Raw genomic sequence first — 19,103 nt, forward strand, 5'->3', positions numbered from 1 at the left:
ATGAGTAAACTGAGTCTGAGAAAGGGTAAGTGACTTGCCCAGGATCACACAGGTGTTGGAGGTAGGTTTGAACTCTGGCTCTTCAGTGGCAAATTTGGCACACTTTATACTGTACTGTGCTTCTTTCCCTTATTTTTCCCATTATCTTATTGTCCACATGTTTATAATGCTTCTCATAAGAAATTTGAATGTATAAATGTAAAATATTTATTAATTATTCCCTATGTGCCAATCACTGTGCTAAGTGATGGGACTACAAATATGAAAGGCAAAGATAATCACTGCCTTCAAGGGCAGTATGTTATAATGAGGGAGTTAACATAAAAGCATAGTGCCATGGCCAGGGAGGAGCACTTTGATCTAGAAAGTTAAAGGGATAGCCTTTAACAGAATGGATATAGGTTGACACAATTAATCCAGGAACAATGGCAATGTTGATGCAGTCATGGTTCATGGGGAGAACAGAGAGGAAAGGACACTCAAAGAGGTTTGTTTGGGCAAGGTTGTTGGGCAAAGCTATGGAGGAGATGGAAAGAAAGTTGGGAGTGAAGTGTGGCAAGGGGTTTTCCAGAAATAGGGGTCAGGGAGATGTGGTCACCAATCATAGAAGGAGGGGGCTAGGAAGAAGTTTCTTCAAAGGAGTGTCTGGTGAGGTTATAAGGAAATGACTGGGGGGTCAGGATATTTAAACTTAGGAGTGATTAGCCAGGAGGAGAGAAGACTTGGGGAAAACTTGAGAATGATCTTCAGATATTTAAAGGATCATTGTATGGAGCAAGAACTAGGCTTCTTTGGTTTTGTTCCATACTAGAAACTAGGACCAGTGGGTGGAAGGTTCTGGGAGGAAAATTCTGACTTAATTTGAGAAAGAACTTTTTAACAAACAAAGTTATCCAACAAGAGAACTGTTCAGACATGTCTTATCTTGTTGTGTCTGGAAAAGGAAGTTTATCATCACTGGAGGTGTTTAAACCGAAGACTATTGATCATTTATTGGGGATATTGTAGAAGGGATTTATGCATTGAGAGAAAATCTTGGACTCTAAAATCAGCAGGATGGGCTAGTGGTGATGGTGAGGAGTGAATTATGGGTTATCATTAGACAGTATCAAATGAGAGCCTGGAGCAATACCCAGCAGCAGAAAGTGGGGACTGCTAGTGAATGTTTGTTGAATTGAATATTAGAACTCTATTTAATTTGACAAACATTTATTAAGCACCTACTATGCTCCAGGCACTATGTTAGGCAGTGGTGGAAGAAAAAAAGGGAGGAAGAAAGAAAAAAAAGAAAGAAATTTAATAGCTTTTCTGTGCTAGACACTGGAATAAGCATTGGAAAGGAACAGGAAGCAGGGAACAAGCATATATGAAATGCCTACTATGTGTCAGACACTGTGCTAAGAACTTTACAAATATTTTCACTTTTGATCATCAAAACAACTCTATAGATAAGTATTATTATCTTCATTTTATAGTTGAGGAAACTGAGACAGAGGTTAAGTGACTTAAGTAAATTATGGGCTAGGTAAGGAGAAATCTCACCCACCAATCAGAGCCTAGGGTCCTGCCTTCAAGAGGCTTATGTTTTACTGGAAAGAAACTAGTGAACATAGTAAATACAAAATGCTTATTCAGTAAACTGGAAGTAACTTGGGGAATGGGGTGAGAATGTTTGGAGGGGATATGGGAGAATTGTGACGCTAATGCATTGTTGGTGGAGTTGTGAACTGATCCAACCATTCTGGAGAGCAGTTTGGAACTATGCCAAAAGGGCTATAAAACAGGGCCTACCCTTTGATCCAGCAATACCGCTACTAGGTCTGTTTCCCAAAGGTATCAAAGAACAGGGAAAAAGACCTACTTGTACGAAAATATTTATAGCAGCTTTTTCTGTGGTGGCAAAGGATTTGAAATCGAGGGGATGCCCATTAATTGGGGAATGGCTGAATAAGTCGTGGTATATTATTGTGATGGAATACTGTTGTGTTATAAGAAATGATGAGCAGGATGGTTTCAGAAAAACCTGGAAAGACATATGTGAACTAATGCAAACTGAAGAGAGCAGAACCAGGAGAACATCGTATACGGGAGTAGCAGTATTGTAATGATAATCAGCTGTGAATGACTTAGCTATTCTCAGCAATACAATGATCCAACACGATTCTGAAGGACTTCTGATGAAAAATGCTATCCACTTACAGAGAGTGAACTGATGAAGGCTGAATGCAGATTGAAGCATACTTTTAAAAACTTTCTTTCTTTTTCTTGTTTTTGGTCTGTATTTACTTTTGCAACACTGCTAATGTACAAATATGTTTTGTTTGACCACACATGTATAATCTATATTAAATTGCTTGCCTTCTCAAGGAGGGTGGAGGGGACAGAGGGAAAGAGAGAATTTGGAACTCAAAATTAAAAAAAAATGAATGTTAAGAATCGTTTTTACATGGAATCAAAAGTAAAATATAGTGTTTTTTAAAAGAAAGGAGCTATGGATTCTAACAGTGGGAGGTGAGCCCCTGATAGCATAGGACTTTAAATACTAAACAAATTCAAGGGAATGTTTAACCTAGAAATGAGGGGGAAGTGGGAGGGAGGAGCTGCAGAAATGATTTTCATGTAAAAATGGGGAAAAGACATCGGTTTAACTTAAAGAAAAGCCAAATAGAGGAGATTTCATTTAATCTTAGAGGCAATAGGGAGCCATTGACAATTCTTGGGTAGAGAGTGATAGGGTTGGATCTGTGATTTAGAAATATCAGTTTGTCATCTATAAAGCACCAAAAATGCACCTAAGAAGGAAATACAGATTGTTCCCCATTATATTTAAAATAAAGACCAAACTCTTTAGCCTGGCATTCAGAGCCCTTTATAATTCAGTTCTGGTCTACCTTTTCAGCCTTCCCTTACACTTCGCTACATTCTAATTTCCAGTTAAACTAGCTAGCTCCCAAACACGTGGGACCATAGGACTTTAGAATAAGTGCTTTCTGGGCAAATAGTAAGTGCCTAATAAGTGCTTTCTCATTTATTCCTTCACTCGGTCCATGCTTTGCTACCTTGGCTTTGCATGCCCTTCCCCCTCCCCTCCCATCTGTGCCAGCTGAAATCTTCCCTGTCCTTTAATGCCTTACTGAAGCCTTGTCTCCACCAGGGAGCTTTCTCGGATCCTGCTAGGTATAATGAATCGTTGCTTCCTTTGTATTTCTATAATAGTCCATGTTTATGGAGTATTATGACATTTTTCTCTTTCTATGCTTGTCTTCTTCCACTCAAGCGCCCCTTCTGCTGCCTTGTTGTAACAGGAAGATGCTTCTGGGTTCTCTAAGGCTATTCCAGGGGAGCACAGACTCTTTCAGTTCACATAGAAACATAAGAGACTTTGAGGTGAAGTAAGTTCAGAGAATCCCATCAGTCAGTAATCGATGATTCGACAATCTCTTTTGTGATTAGTTTTGATGCTGGAGGGCATCTGGGCTGAGAAAATCATATATGCTCTCCTCTCTCCAACTGTAAACTGCATGAAGGCAGAGACTTCTTCTTAACTTTCTTTCTATCCCCTATACTGTCTAACTCGGTTTATAATAATTACCTTATATTGATGTAGTGTGTAGCAGGGATGATGGAGTTAGGTATGCACGTTTGCTTCTTGCAGAGGGGCATTGGATTATACTTTGGCATGACACAGCCATCCCTCATTAGTCCCTGTGACTAGGACCCATGTCACAGAAGTGACAATTGATCCAGGAAGAGGAATCTTTGCTGTGGGCTTCTAGTCAGTTTCAAGGTGGCTTCCTTTTAGTGGACAGCCAATACCTGCTCTTCCTTAGGTTTCTGGTTGGTAGGGAAGAGATCTCTCTCCTCCCTTACCCCACTTCTCCTAGAATCTATATTGCAATGAGTACATGGAAGTGAGAAAATGAAACTACTTTAGAGAGCCTGAGACGGGACTTCACGTCTCATGTCTGCCTCTTCTGCTTTGGGTTTTTTCCCCTGAGCGTAGTTGAACAGACAGTAATCCTGAGAAATGGACATTCCCTTCTTAGGAATGGAGGTTACTTTTTGAGTTTGAGAAGTCAGGAGGTCTTGAGTCAGTTCTGGTTGCTCAGCAGTGTTTACTTCTTGTAAATACATAGATTCTTGGAGGAGAAGACACACCACTGCTAGGAGAAACATCTGAGAGGACACTGCAGTTGAAATGACTAAGAAAGTCCAAGCCATTCCATGGCTTGCCAAGTGATCTAGACTTGTTAGTTTCACAGACAGCATAAGTCAGTGGTGAAAGTAACATACTGAGGGAGTATAATAATATTTATTTCCTTAAAATATTTATTAGTGCATGTTTCTAAATCTTTTACACTTCAAGCATTTGTTGTTGTTGTGGAGGAAATGAATATCTGTCCCATACTTGGTATCTATTACTTTGTGTACTGAGTACCTTTTTCCTGAAAGGACATTGTTAACCCCTTTTGGGGGGAGCTAGAGTCATAGATCCATAGATCCAAAGAATCATAGAGCCATAACTATACTTTATTTAAGAGATTTCCCCTAGAACTCTGGAATAAGGGTAATGACGGTTCAGAGGAAGTGTGACTCATTTCTTTTTGTCATCAGACTTCTCTAGGACTGAACCTGGTCCATGTGAATCCAAAGCCCTGGCCCTGCTTTTCTGGGAGAGTCCCTTGTATGGGTGAAATATTTAACAAATTTAATTAAATTTAAGAAACATTTAAAACTATATTCAAGGCACTGTGCTAGATGCTAGAGATATAGGCATAGTTATGATCCAGGCCCTGTTCCCAAGACAATATGATGAAAGAATGGATGAAAAGAGGAGTAGAAGTGGCATGATGGAAAGATCTCTGGCTTTGGAATGAAAAAACAAATTCCACCTCTGTTTTCTGTGTGATCTTGGGTAAGGTATTTCATCTCTCCAGGTCTCAGTTTCCTTATCTGGAAAATGAAGGGGTTGGTCTAGTTGTCCTCTGGGCTTCTTTTTGGCTCTTAACCCATATGAACCTATTAACTTCAGGACCAAAATAATTGTGATACAAGGGAATATGAAATAAGTGGAAAGAAGAGAATCCTAGTTTTGGAAAAAAGGTGATGAACTACACTTCTCTCCTCTTGCATGAGAGATGACTATTGGTTTAGAAAATTTTACATGTGTTCTATGAACTGGCTACTTTTGGTTAATTTTTATTTGTTCCAAGGGAGGGGTCTATCTATGGTAGAAATAGATGGCTGCATTTATTAGGACATGGCTGTTGGATAAAAACATCAGGCACGAAAGGCAGAAGGGCAGTAATGGATAGCAAGCCAGTCTGACAGCCAGGAAGTCCTCAGTCCAAGTTCTGCCTTTGACATACACTAGCTGAGTAATTTTGGGTGAGTCACTTCTCAGTGCCCAGGTTGTAGGCATTGACATACATAGGTAGATGAGCTTTCTCATGGAGAAATTTCTGAAGCACTTTATAAATGTTGTTTCATTTGATCTTCATAGAGATGCTGCAAAGTGAGGAGCAGATGTATTTTGTAGATGAAGAAACTGAGATGCAGAGGGACCTAAAGTCACGGTCTGGTCAATAGTGGAACCAAGACTCCAACTCAGGGCTTCTGTCTACAAGTCTCATACTCTTTCCACTTTTAGACTGTGTTGTCTCTCTAATTGCTTATTGAATGAATGTCTCTGAATACGATGAAATGCCCCTCACAGGAAGAGCAACAATTCCACTGTTTTATTCCTCCCTCCTCCTGGTATTTGAAGGGCCTTTGTGCACCTTGACCAGGGTGGACATTTGTTCTTCAGAACCTGGGGTTCCAGCCAGACTAGTCAATTTGCTGTTCTCTGAAATCATTATTTTGTCTCTAACCTCCGTGCTTTTGTACACAGACTGTCCCCATGCCTGTGATGTATCTCCTCCTCAACTCTGCCTCTCTGATTCTTTCCAATCATCAACCAACCAATCAACCAGTATTCACAAAGTGCCAGTATATGCCAGGCAATGTGAAAGTGCCAGGGATACAAAAAGAGGAAGAAACGTTCCCTGTCATTAAAGAGATTACATTTCTTTAGGGGAAGTGACAATAACAGCATCATCATCACCATCATCATCATCACCATCATCATCATCACAACAATAACAACAACTCTGGGAGGTGGGGGCTGCTATTATTCCCGTTTTATAGATGAAAGAAACTGAGGATGGAAGCTCTTAAGTGACTTGCACAGGGTCATACAGCTAGTGTCTGAGACTGGATTTGAATAACATGTACATATATGAGAATATACAAAATAAAAATAAGTAAATAAACAAAATAAAACAAATGAAAATAATTTTCTGGTGGGGGTAGATGGGGATAGGATAGAAAAGAAGTCACCAGCAACTGGAGGAATCAGGAAAGGTTTCACATAGAAGGTGATGTTTCCGAACTTGTGGATTCTAAGAGCTGGAGAGGAGAGATGCTTTCCAGGGCACTTTCTTTGGCTAAGCCTTCCTGATCTCCCCTAGTTGTTAGTGCTTTCTCTTGCCTCAAATCATTTTGTATTTACTTATCTATGTAAATATTGTATCTACCAGAAGAATGTAAGCTTCATTTTATCCCCAGAGTTGAATGCATTCCCTCCACATATCAACCAGTTATTTAAGAAGCCTTTATTCAGTGCCTACTATGTGCCAGGAAATGTGCTGAGCACTTGGGGGGTACAAATACAAAAGTCTTAACTCTCAAGGAGTTTCCATTCTATTTGGGAGGTGGCTGGGACTGGGAGCTTAGGTCTAGGCAGTTACAAGAATCATAAGTGGAGCCTCAGGGTAATAGATTGTGATGCCCTTGTCAGGAGAAGTAGTAAAACAGATTTTATTATTGTTCCTGGAGCAAGAATGAATGAATAAATCATTCATTAAGGGCTTACTATGTGCAAAGCTCTGTGCTGAGTGCAGAGGCTATGGAGAGAATAGTAAGACAGCTGCTGCTCTCAAGGAGCTCATATTCTAATGGGGGACATAATACATACAGAAGATTTTAGCTGCAAGTCAGATGGAAGAGTCCTATGGTCTTTAGGGTGCAGCAGCAAAGCAAATGGTAGTGCCTCTTCTTTGATGTCATTTTCACTGATAAAATCACATCTATTTCTGACGTTGAATCATTTGACAAAGCCAAGGACATTGGTGGCAGGAACTCTCTGTTCTGGGCTTTTAGTAGATGAGGCTGTAGCACCTGCAGGAACAATGACCAGGCTGTCTCTCCGTGGGGGTTGCTTTCCAGGATGACGGCTGTGGACACTGGACCAGAAGCAGTGCTATTCTTAAGGCTTTGGGGTTGAAGGTCTTGGATTGTCAAGAGATTCAGATAGCACAGAAGTGTGGGATAGAGGGATAATAAGTATGTAAAGGAGAACAGAAGGCAAGGTGCGAGCACTGGCTGGGCACTGGTGTGGGTGGCCAGATAGGATGAAAGGCCGGGAAGCCTTATTCCTAAGGCTTTGTGGCCTCAGGGCCACAGTTGAGTGGAGGACCGACTTCCCCTTCAATCTGGGTTGTTCTGCTCTAAGGAGTCTGGAAACCAAATGACTTAATTCTCCACAGTGTGTGAGGGTGGATAAGGAGAATGTGTTTAGGTCGCTCTCCAGAGTTCTGATATTCCAGGTAGGGAGAGACACACCGCAGCAGGGAAGAGGGTAAGATATCCACCCTGACGAGGATCTGGTGATCCGATGGATGGCAGAGCTTAATAAGCGTTTGTTGAATTGAATTAGATTTCCCTTCTTTAAGAAAACTCACCGTCTTTCAAGGATGAATATTATTCAGAGGGGAAACTGATTCTCCTCTAGAGACATAGGACACAAATATAAAGACCCCAGATGAGGTGTGAGGCAGGGGAAGGGACTAAGGATGAATACAAAATTAAGGAAAAAAGATTTCCTGACAAAAAGGGACCCCAACCAAACCTCAACCCTTCCTCCCCAATCCCCAGCCCAGTCCTTCATATTTCTCTTCCTAAACCAAATACAATGGTTTTATGAGGAGACTATCCAGCACATAATGTATTTTATGGTTCAGACCAACAGGGGCCTGCAAAATGCACTAAAATTTTAAGTATTGCATATATTTAATTTTTGTTGATGTTTCTATTTCTCCCTCAAACCCCTTCCTTCTCCAGCCCCCTACTGGCTTCAACATTACCAGAAATTTTGTAGCTCTGCTCAGTGACAGAGAGATAGCATACCACAGCTGATAGAATGCTCCATTTGGAACTAGAGGACCCAAGTTTGAATCTAGGCTCTGAACTCCAACTTTGAGCATCACTCAGTCTCTCTGGGTCTCAGTTTTCTGATCTCTAAAATCAAGGGGTTGGGTTAGAATCGGGGGCTCCCAAGCTTTGTTGGGTCATGAATCTCTTTGGTAGTCTGGTGAAGTCTTTGGACCCCTTCTCTAAATACTGTTTGCTGTCTACATTTGTAATAGAAGGAAATGCTCAATTTCAGTCAATGGTTAGTGAAAAAGATGTAGGTTTTCCTCATCCAAGTTCATGGGCCCCCTGAAACCTGTGGAACCCCCATACTAGATAAGTTCAGATATCCCCCTTAGCTCTTGATCTCTAAGTTATTCCCTGTGATTGTCTATGATCCAACAAACTTCACCATCTTTGTGAGGAAGACTCTTGCTCTTGCTATGTGACAGGTGGCAAAACTGAGGCATGTAAGGGCCCATTAGTATGGAATTCAGGTTCCCAGACTTCTAGCTTCTCCATTAAATGATGTGAATCCTGGAAATACAGGACAGATGAACAGGGGAAACTGGAAGAGTTGGAGTAAGGCCATTGTCAAATGAGCCTGGCTACACTTAGGTTGGCGGCACATGATGATGACTATAATACCATGGAACCTAAGTCTCTGACCTCAGACAGCTAACATTCTACTCTCAGGTAAAACATATACACAGGTAAAGAAGTACAAGAAAATTTGCACAGGGAGAGAACACTAACATATAAAGTGATGAGGGAGGATTCCTTTTTGAAGTGGCACAGATTTCAACCTCTGAGGCAAGAAATTATTTATTATTCCTATTTTACAAAGGAAGAAACTGAGGATCACAGAATAGAGGTGAATGGCTTTCCCAGGATCATACCTCTAGTAAATACAGGAGCCAGTTCTTAAGTCTCGGTGTCCTAACTGCAAATCCAATTCTCACCTCACATCTATCCCCTCAAAGGTCCTACTGGGCCTAGGGAACAAGGCATATCTCTATCACTAACTTAGAAACTCATCTTCTTCTAGAAATCTTCCATGATTACCTATGATGAATGCCATCTGGGCTCCTGGACTTCCCTAATGTGCCCTAAGTGTCTGCAGCTTCTTCTTGGTATCATTTTCTATCTCCTTTCTTGAAGGGAGGTATTGACAATATCATCCTCTTAGGCTAATAGGTTTGCAGTTTCATGAGCCTCATTGGAAGGGCAGAAACTCATTTTCTCTGAGAGAGAGAGAGAGAGAGAGAGAGAGAGAGAGAGAGAGAGAGAGAGAGAGAGAGAGAGAGAGACAGGGAGACAGAGAGAGACAGAGACAGACAGACAGAGACAGAAAAAGACAGAGACAGAGACAGAGAGAGACAGACACAGAGAGAGAGAGAGACAAAGATAGAGAGAGACATAGAGACAAAGAGACAGAGGGACACAGAGAGACACACAGAGAGGCAGACACACACACACACACACACAGAGAGAGAGAGAGAGAGAGAGAGAGAGAGAGAGAGAGAGAGAGAGACAGAGACAGAGACACACACACACACAGACAGAGACAGAGACAGCAACAGAGACAGAGAGTGCTTAGGCCACAATCTATATAGGGACCCATGGAGACTCTTAGGTTACCTTAGGGGGATACATCTTCCTTTGAAGTCTCTTGGGTCCAGCCTTTTCCCATTCCATATCCCTTTCTGGGATCTCTTCCCTGAAATCCTGGCTTCCTAGTACAGTCACCACTCCTTTTTCCATCATTCCACCACTGCTGAGCTTTCTCTGAGCCTCCCCTTCCACTTGTGTCCCCATTTCCCCCATTCCTTGCCCTAGGCTGAGTGACTCCCTGGGCCACATTGCCCTGACTCCTGGCACAGCAGAGCTCTGAGGCAGCGCCCTCTGGGAGATGTGCTAATTTGGCTTTCTCTGACTGTCTTCTGCCTCCAGCTTGGATGCTTGGGGGTCTGCTTTTCACCATTGTTGGAGCTGAGATCTGGTATTTTTTTAAAGGCCCAAAGGCCCTGGCCAATTAAGCTTGCTCCCAAGCACATGGGTAAGCCAGGCACTTCCCCTTGTGGTTGACTTTGACAGTGGGGGAGGCTTCTCTCTATCCCCCCAGCCTTCTCCCCTGCACTTCCTCCACACTCAGGGACACCACTTGAGGCCTTTATAATCCTACCCTTGTTCCCTTTTTACTCAGAGCTTGTTCTCCTATTGTTAGGCCAGAGAATGAGAGAATGAATGAGTTAATTGTTGTGTCTAATCGGAACTGGCTAGAGAAGGATGCAGATAGATGGGGGAGTTAATGGCAGAGGGAACAAAGGGGATAAAGCATGTGGAGAGGACTCAAGGGGAGAAGGACTAGAGGAGCACACTTGTTCTTAGTTTGTGTTCCTGGAGGAGGGAAACAAGGTTACTGTCCCACGAGGCTATCGCCTCAGAGAGCACAGGTATTGTTCCACTGGATTCAATTAGATTTAACCCCACAAATATTTACTGAGTACCTACTATGTTCAAGGCACTATGCTAGGTGCAGGGCATACAAAGACAAAAATGAAATAGTGCTTACCCTCAAGGCACTTACATTCTACTGGAAGGATGCCTGTGTAACACAAGTAAATATAAAGTAATTTGAAGAAGGGGGAGGGGGATGGAGACAAAATTTGCCCGGCAAGAGGTAAGTGAACATTGATTTGAATGAAAATAGGGAATGCATAAGAAGGAGCTGAGGGAATGGGTCAGAGACTTCATGGAGGTGGCAGGAGAACTAATCAAATCCATCTTCAAATCTTCCTCAAATCCTACATTCTCCATGAAGCCTCATGATTGTTCTGACCTCCTATAGCACTCAAAGGACCATAACCCACAGGACATAGCCCTTGGTCAATTAGTTCCTCAACACACATTTATCAAGTGCCTATTGTATGTAGGTACTACTCTGGGTGCTAGGAAGACTGATACAGAAATAGATCTTGACCTTCAGAGACTTACTATGGGAGATGGATGGATGGATGAAGGAATGAATGAAGCATTTATTAAGAACTTACATATATATTCTTTATATATATACATATACATTCTATAATTCTATAAAGAATCTCTCTCTCTGTCTCTCAGAGACAGAGAGAATATATGTGTATATATGTATATTATATATATATATATGTATATATCACTGTGTTAATAGAATTAGAAAAGTAAGATTATCCCTGCTGTCAAGCACTTGGAGACAGAACACAGCAGGAAGTTTTTGTCAGGGCCAAGGATTCCTAACCTTTCTTGTGTCATGGATCTGTTGGTGAGTCTGATGAAACCTATGGATCACTTCTCAAAAGAATATTTTTAAATCCATTAAATAAAATACATGGGATTCCAAAGGAAATGAATTATGCTGAAATACAGTTAGCAAAATACATTAAGAAAGAGTTTCCATTGTAAACAGGCCTAGGATAAGACTCTCTGAGCTAGGCAGTCAAAGGAACAACGAGTGGAGCAACAGGGCAGTAGATTTGAATATCCTTTGCAATAACAGTATCACCTATTAATCCAATTATGGTTCCCTGAGCTTGGAAAGAACGGGTGCAGGGACATATCTACACATCACAAACTTCCCATGTTTGCTGGTCCTTGGCTCTTGGTGGATAGGATTGGTGGATGGTTTGGGGCTGGTTTGATATAAAGAGATCTTAGGGCCATGGATTTAAAGTTGGAAAGCACCTTAGGGTTCAGCTAGTCCAACCTCTCATTTTACAGAGGAGGAAATTGAGTCTCAGGAAGGTTAAATGAAAGGCAATAAATAGCAGGATAGGGATTCAAACCCAAAGATCCTTTGACTTGAAATCCAGAAGGCTATAGCATATTATCCTTCATTCTACAAATTCCACAAATTTTCCTAGCAGGTTTTTTGTCGTTCTACTTTCCTAACATATACAAGGACTTTGGTCCTTGTATTGTGTCTGTTGGTACATATGTAGAACCATCTCTCCATCTTCCACCCCATATCCCCAATTATGCTTCTTAAAGGCATGTTCTCTGTCATGTCATAGACTTGGAAGGGACCCTAGAGGTCATCGACTCCAACTCTTCCACTTCATGGATGAAGAACAGAGATTAAGTGAATCATCCATGATCACATAGGAAGCAATGGGATTCTCATGAATTTCTGTGTCTGGAACCATTTGTCGTCTTAGGATAATAAGCTTCTCTGTGAACTCTGTTGAGCAGGTCCTCAATGGCAGACACATAGTTCCTGTCCAGGTCCGACTTGCAAACCTTTCAAGAACCTTGTGTTACCTCCACATTCTCACCAGAGGATTTCAGTGGAGGCCACAGCTCTTCAAAATCCTTTCCAAAATTTGCCTTATCTCCTCAATGAGACTGTAAGCTCCTTGAGGGCAGGGGCCTGGTCTTCTCTTGTCTCTTCCATAGCCCTTCTTATGGGACTGCTTATTGAGGAGCACTCAGCAAAGGTTTGTTGAGTAATCTGTCACTGTTCACTGCTTTTATATCATTCATACATCTCATAATTTGTCTATATTCACATGGTGGATTCTGGCCTTAAGTCTCTTGAGAGAAGGGAAAATTTTTGGAAAATGCTTTGATGGACCTGAGCCTGTAATTATTCTTCCCCATGGTCTGGTTTTGAATTGAAAAGTCCTGCCCCCACTTCGGTGACTCTACTTTCCCTGGGGTAGAGAGAGAGGAGCAGAAGATGAATAAAAAGAAGGGAACACCAGGAGAAGAAGGTGGTGATGGGATGGCCAGACATGTTTGGAAGACGCGGGGCATGCTTGGCTAGGACTTGAGGAGAAGTAGAATGGGGAAGGGGAGGGGGGCAAGGCTAGGGATTAGACAGATTTGGGGATGGGAAATCAGGGCTAGGGATGGACTGAATTGGGAAGGGAGGAGAGTGGAACTGGTGGCTAGACAGAATGGAAAAGAGAACAGAGGATCTGGCTGTCAGGTAGACAAAATACGTATGAGGGAGTAATACTTATTTGGAAATTGTGGGAGAATCCCCTTTTGAATTGTAAAATGCTATATAATGTGAACAATTATTATGTGGGGGGGTGAGGACTGGGGGCTGCAGAGAACGGCAGGCTCATGCCACATTCAATGTCTAATTCTAAGACAGTGTGCCTTGCCCCAGGGAGTTATTCAGCTCAGAATAGTGTCATTTACAGACAGATTCGAAACAGAGAATTACAAGTTTGTAAGCAACAGCCTCTCTGATGGCTTGAAGGAAAAAAAAAGTATCCTTGTATTATCCCTTTGCAAATTATAAATTCATAACCAAGAGTGTTATCCTACTGAATGCAAAATGAATTCATTACCACCAGCATTATTTCACTGAATACTAACTGAAGGAGATGCACATGGTGGAGTGAGGATTTGGGATGTGTGAGAGAAGAGAAAGCATCCCCTTGCTTCTCATTCCTCCTCTTTGCTGTCCCATTGGGGTGATTTCCTGCCTGACCCCATAGCTATATGTATACATCTGGACCACTTATGGCCTGGACTAACACACTTATTGACCATGTGACCTTGGGTGAGGTATTTCACCTCTCTGAGACCCCAGTTTCATCATCCGGAAAGCTGAGATAATGATGCATATTCTATTCACATCTCTGGGTTGCTGTGAAGATCAGATAGGACAATGTAAGTAAGGGATTTTTGTAAACTGGCAATCATCTCCTGTGGTGGTGATGATAATAATAATATTAATACTAAGCCCTTATATTTGCATAGTTGTTCATAGCTTTCGATGCATTTCAATATTACTCTGACCTATTTTGGTCAGGGATTAGTAGTTCTTTTTACAGGTGAGGAAACTGAGGTTCAAAGCAGGAAAATGACCTAGCCAAGGCCATAGAGCTGGTGAGAAGGTACTGACATCCTCCACAAGTGGCATTTCTTGGACGTAGAGATGGAGAGCCTCAGAATCACAGTTATATATGAGAGGGAGGGTTAGTTTGTAGCCAATGTATTTATTTTTTGATCAGCTGTGAATTTGCTCTCATCTGAGGTTAGTTTTCATTTGTGGCTGTTTTATTAATCAGGCAAGTTTAGGCCACTTCTCTCCTCCTTTTCCCAACTCGGCAAAGGGCATAGGTTAGCACTTCTCCTTTCTAAGGGAACACAAAGACACAGCACATCTCTCTTGTTGCAATCTTGAACAGGCACAAACATAAATGGAAGGAGGCACGTAATAGGCCAGGTAAGGGAGGGATCCTAGATTTGGAAGAGAGAGAATTTCCCAGACCACTGGGTACCTGCCTAAATGTTCTAGATTTGAAATGCAGAGTTTCCATTCTGTAGTAACCTGATGCAGAAAGCTGAGAAAGGTAGCTGATCAGAACACCAGCATCAGAAGACTCCTTGGGCAAATTCAGTCCAGACTGTTTACAACACAGAAGGTAAATGATGATTGCAGCTCCAGCTGTGCCAGGTGTTTTTTGGCTTTTCCTGTATGGTGTGAATGTACTATTACTTTCTCTCTCAACATCTATGGTGCTCCAGATCTGCAACGTGTGTTTGCATGGTAGGCATGGCTTTTTGCTAAATAGTTGGGTTGTTTGGGTATCTGTATTTTGAAGTGTGAAGATATTTTCTTGCCTTCAAATATGATGGATTCATGCTACTCACAGAACAAATGTAGTCTGTTTCCATTTTTAATATGGTGGCAATGGTGGAGGATCTCATGCTGATGGCAGCAGTGTTAACAATTATTCTAAGAAGAATCTTTAACCAAGTTTCTCTTGCTCTTCTTATGGGAGAATAAGGTTACATGGGCTAGATGATAGTATAATTAAATGAGATTTGGAAATGGTGGAATGGCTGGACCTTGTAGTAGTCATTAAGAACTCTGTGTCAGCTTGGAGGGAGTCTTGTAGGGGAGTATCCCAGTGGTATTTGGCCCTGGATTGTTTAACATTTTTATCCACAATTTGCAAAAAGACATATATGGCATACTTAACAAGTTTTCATATTACATAAAACATTTGATTCACAAATGTCTCAGTAATCTAGAAAATTGGACCCAATCTGTGAAGATGAACTTTTATAGAAATAAATGTCAAGTTCTATATTGGAGTCTAAAAAATTAATTTCACAAGTACAATAAGGGAAGGTAAGACTAGAAAGAAGCTTACATCAAACAGCTTACATCTGTGGGGGCTTTCAGGCTCAATGTGGGTCAATAATATAATATAGCAGTCTAGAAAGCTAATGCAGTGTTAAGAGGGCCATTGTGTTCAGGATATAGAGACAATAGTCTCTATTTATTCTACCTTGGTCAGATCACATCTGGACTTTTGTGTTCTGTCCTGGGCATCATATTTTAGGAAGGACATTGATAAACTGAAGAGGGTGACTACAATGGCGAAGGGCCTCAACTGTGGCACCATGAGGACCAGTTGCAGAAATTAAATATGTTTAACTAGGAAAACAGAAAATAATGGGTATGTGATGGCTGCCCAAGTGGAAGACAATCTCATGTGCAGGTGGCTAGGCTTGTTCGGGTTGATTTATAAGGCAGAACTCAGAACAATGGGTAGAAAGTATAGAAAGTCAGATTTAAGCTTAATTTAGAAAAAACCCCAACAACTTCCTAACAAGTATAGCTATGGAAAAAGGGAATGGATTACCTTAGCATGTTGATTCTCCTTTTATTTTGCTGGAAGTCTTTAAGCAAAGGCTAAATGACAAACAATTTACAGTGGATTCTTATTCAGGTGCATGTTAGAATAGGCACCTTATGAGATCTCATCCAACTCTGAGATTCTATGCTGATGGTAACGGCAATGACTACGATGGAGATGGTGATGATGCTGAAGGTGATGATGGCCAAGATGAGGCTGATGGTGATGGTGAGAATGTTTATGCTGTTGAGGATCATGATAATGATAATGTTGATGCTGGTGATGATACTGACTCTGATGGTCCTGTGGATACTTATAAGGTGGCAAGGGATGGGGTTAATTGTGATGGCCATCATGATATTGGTAGCCAGAGCAATTCTGGCATTGATGGTAATGCATATGGTTATTATGATGATAATATTATGGTGATGAGAATAGTTATGAGAAAAGTATTATAGGACCTGGATAGGCAGGTTGGAACAGGTAGGGTATTCCAACTTGTGGGAACAGTGTGAGCAGAAGTTTGGTGGTGGAGAGCATCCTCATATGTGTAAGGAGGCAGTGAGGAGACTGGGATGGCTGAGCAGGAGCTGTGTTAGGGAGCCACAGGAGATGAGGTTAGAGAAGTGCGAGCGTGTGTGTGTGTGTGTGTGTGTGTGTGTGTGTGTGTGTGTGTGTGTGTAGCGGATTATAAAAAGCCTTGAAAACCATGATAATTGGGAGCTGCCGAAGGACTTTGAGGAGAGAAATGACGTGAATAGTATTGTGTCTTCAGAAGATTAATTTGACCATGCTGGCAGAATGGATTGGAGATGGAAGAAATTAGACACAGGAAGACTGGCTAGGGAGTCCCGGGAATGTAGAGAGATAGGTTTAAATATTTACAGGATGTAGAGGATAAAAGTAGGTTGTGTGGAAAAGCAGAGATTCTGGAGTCTTATCTATAGTAGACTCTAGTTCAGAAGCCTTCTTGGAGAAGGTGGGATTTTGGAATGTTGGAGAAGGTTGAAAGAACACTGACTTTGGAATCAAAGGACCTGGGTTCAATTCCAGGTTACATATTTTCCATGTGATCTTGGAAAAGTCACTAGATTTCTTTGTTCCTCAGTTCCTTCATTTTTAAAAAGAAGGTGTTGGACTACATGGTCACTAAGGTGGCTCCTTCCAGGTCTAAGTCTATGATCCTGTAATATCTGAGCCCTTTAATTACCTGTGTGACCTTGGAAAGATAATTTTACTAATTTGCTAGGCTTCTTTTTCCTCAAATGCAAAATAAGGCATTTAGACCAGAACAAAGGGTGGTATAGGGACCCTCAGGGTCTCTGAGATCCTTTATAGTATCAAAACTATTTTCATCATCATAATAAGACATTGTTTTTAAAGTGGTAAATATCAGTAGAGATAACCCAGATAAACAGAAGCTTTTACTGGGAGGGGGTTCCTCAATTTTTAAGAATACAAAGGTGTCTTTGAGACTCAAGTTTGAGAACCACTGGACTAAAATATCCAGAAGGTATCTTTTAGGTCTAGATACTATAACCACATGATGTCTCAGACATGGGTGTTGTGAAGTTTACAGATTCCAGGTGTAAAGTTCAACTTTGCAGAAGGTTGGGGGTCATTATAGTACAGTGGAATCAGGACAGCTGGGTTCAAATTCTGACTGTCTCTACCTGTGTTACCTAGAAGCAAGTCACTTAAACTCACTGAGCCTTAGTTTCCCTGTTCGTAAAAAGTGAGAAACTTAAACTAGGCGCTCTCTTTAGATTCCTTCCAGGTCTAAATGTAGTAACCTGCAGCAGTCATGTTATTTTGGAGCTTCCAGATAGACCATTTGCCTGTCAGGGTCATGGAGGTAGGTAGGCAGAGAAGAGGTCCTCTGGGTGGCATTCAATAAATGAAAGTCCTGGATAGCTCAGGGTACCCTGGTATAATCCTGCACCTGCTGTCTTACCAGACCATACCTTTCTTTATTCTTTAATTTATCATTCATCTACCATTCCCCATGTCACCTCCGCCCCCTGATGTCTGTCTCTGAGTCACTGACATTCATGTTTTCTTATTAAATACTAACTTCTCAGGATTGGAATTTCCCAGTTTCTTTTCACATCTGATTGGAGCATCCCATAATGATACATAGATTTTTGTTTTTTTAAGCAAAGAATGGTAGGGTGATGGAGTGCACGTCTATGCAACTGATATTCTGGGCCCTAAGGAGTTAATCTATTTGGCAGCAGAACTATCCATCTAGTACTTGACCAACAAATTCAGCCATGGAGTTAAGCATCCCAGGGATCCTAAAATAAATTGATCTGTGGGTGAAAATAACATTGCCTATTTGGTCTTGGGGCAGCTAGGTTGTGCAGTGGATAGAGTTATGGCTCTAAAGGCAAGAGAACTTGAGTTCAAATCCGGCCTCAGACACTAGCTGTGTGATCCTGGGAAGGTCACTTAATCCTGCTTGCCTCAGTTTCCTTATCTATAAAATGAAGAATGAAATGGCAATCCACTCCAATATCTCTGCGGAGAAAACCCCAGTGGGATTCTAAAGAGTCAGAAAGGACTGAAAAATGACTGAATGGTAATTCTTTGTCTTTCCTTAGTTCTCCTTGGGACCTGTACTTGGAGGAAAAGAAAGTAGGCTGGCACAAACCTCTTCAGACCTCAACTTCCCATCTGTACAATGGGTTCGATCATTGCTGTGTCCTCTGCCTCTCAGCTAATAGTAGCTAGTATTTAAATATCACTTTCAAGTTCCCAAAGCACTTTACAAATATTTCTCTTTCTATTCTCGCAACAACCCTGGGGGAGGTGGGTGCTACTATTATTCCCATTTTAGAGATGAGGAAAGAATAGATGAGGGGGTGGGGTGTCCTGGAAAAGCTAAATCTTTTTTTTTTTCAATGGGATAGGATGGTAACTATTCACAATGAGGGTTAGTGCAAGCAGATGATCAGGGGACAGGGCTAGGCTCAGGGAACTTTGGTGTACCACAGTGTTCATATTTGTGCCTAATGAGTTCTGAACTCATTGACCTTCATTCACCCAAGACCTTGATTTTGCTAGTCGAGAGCTGAACAGAAGCCTGGGGTGCCCAAGCTCTAGGGTTTGATTCTTACAGAGTCATAAAAAGGAGAGCTGGAAGAGATCAACCAGTCCAACCTCCTCATTTTATAGAGGAGGGAGGTACGGTGCAGAGAATTGGAGTGACTAGGATTAAAAAGC

Source organism: Trichosurus vulpecula, chromosome 8 (assembly GCF_011100635.1).
Source record: "Trichosurus vulpecula isolate mTriVul1 chromosome 8, mTriVul1.pri, whole genome shotgun sequence".
NCBI classification, from domain to species: Eukaryota; Metazoa; Chordata; class Mammalia; order Diprotodontia; family Phalangeridae; genus Trichosurus; species Trichosurus vulpecula.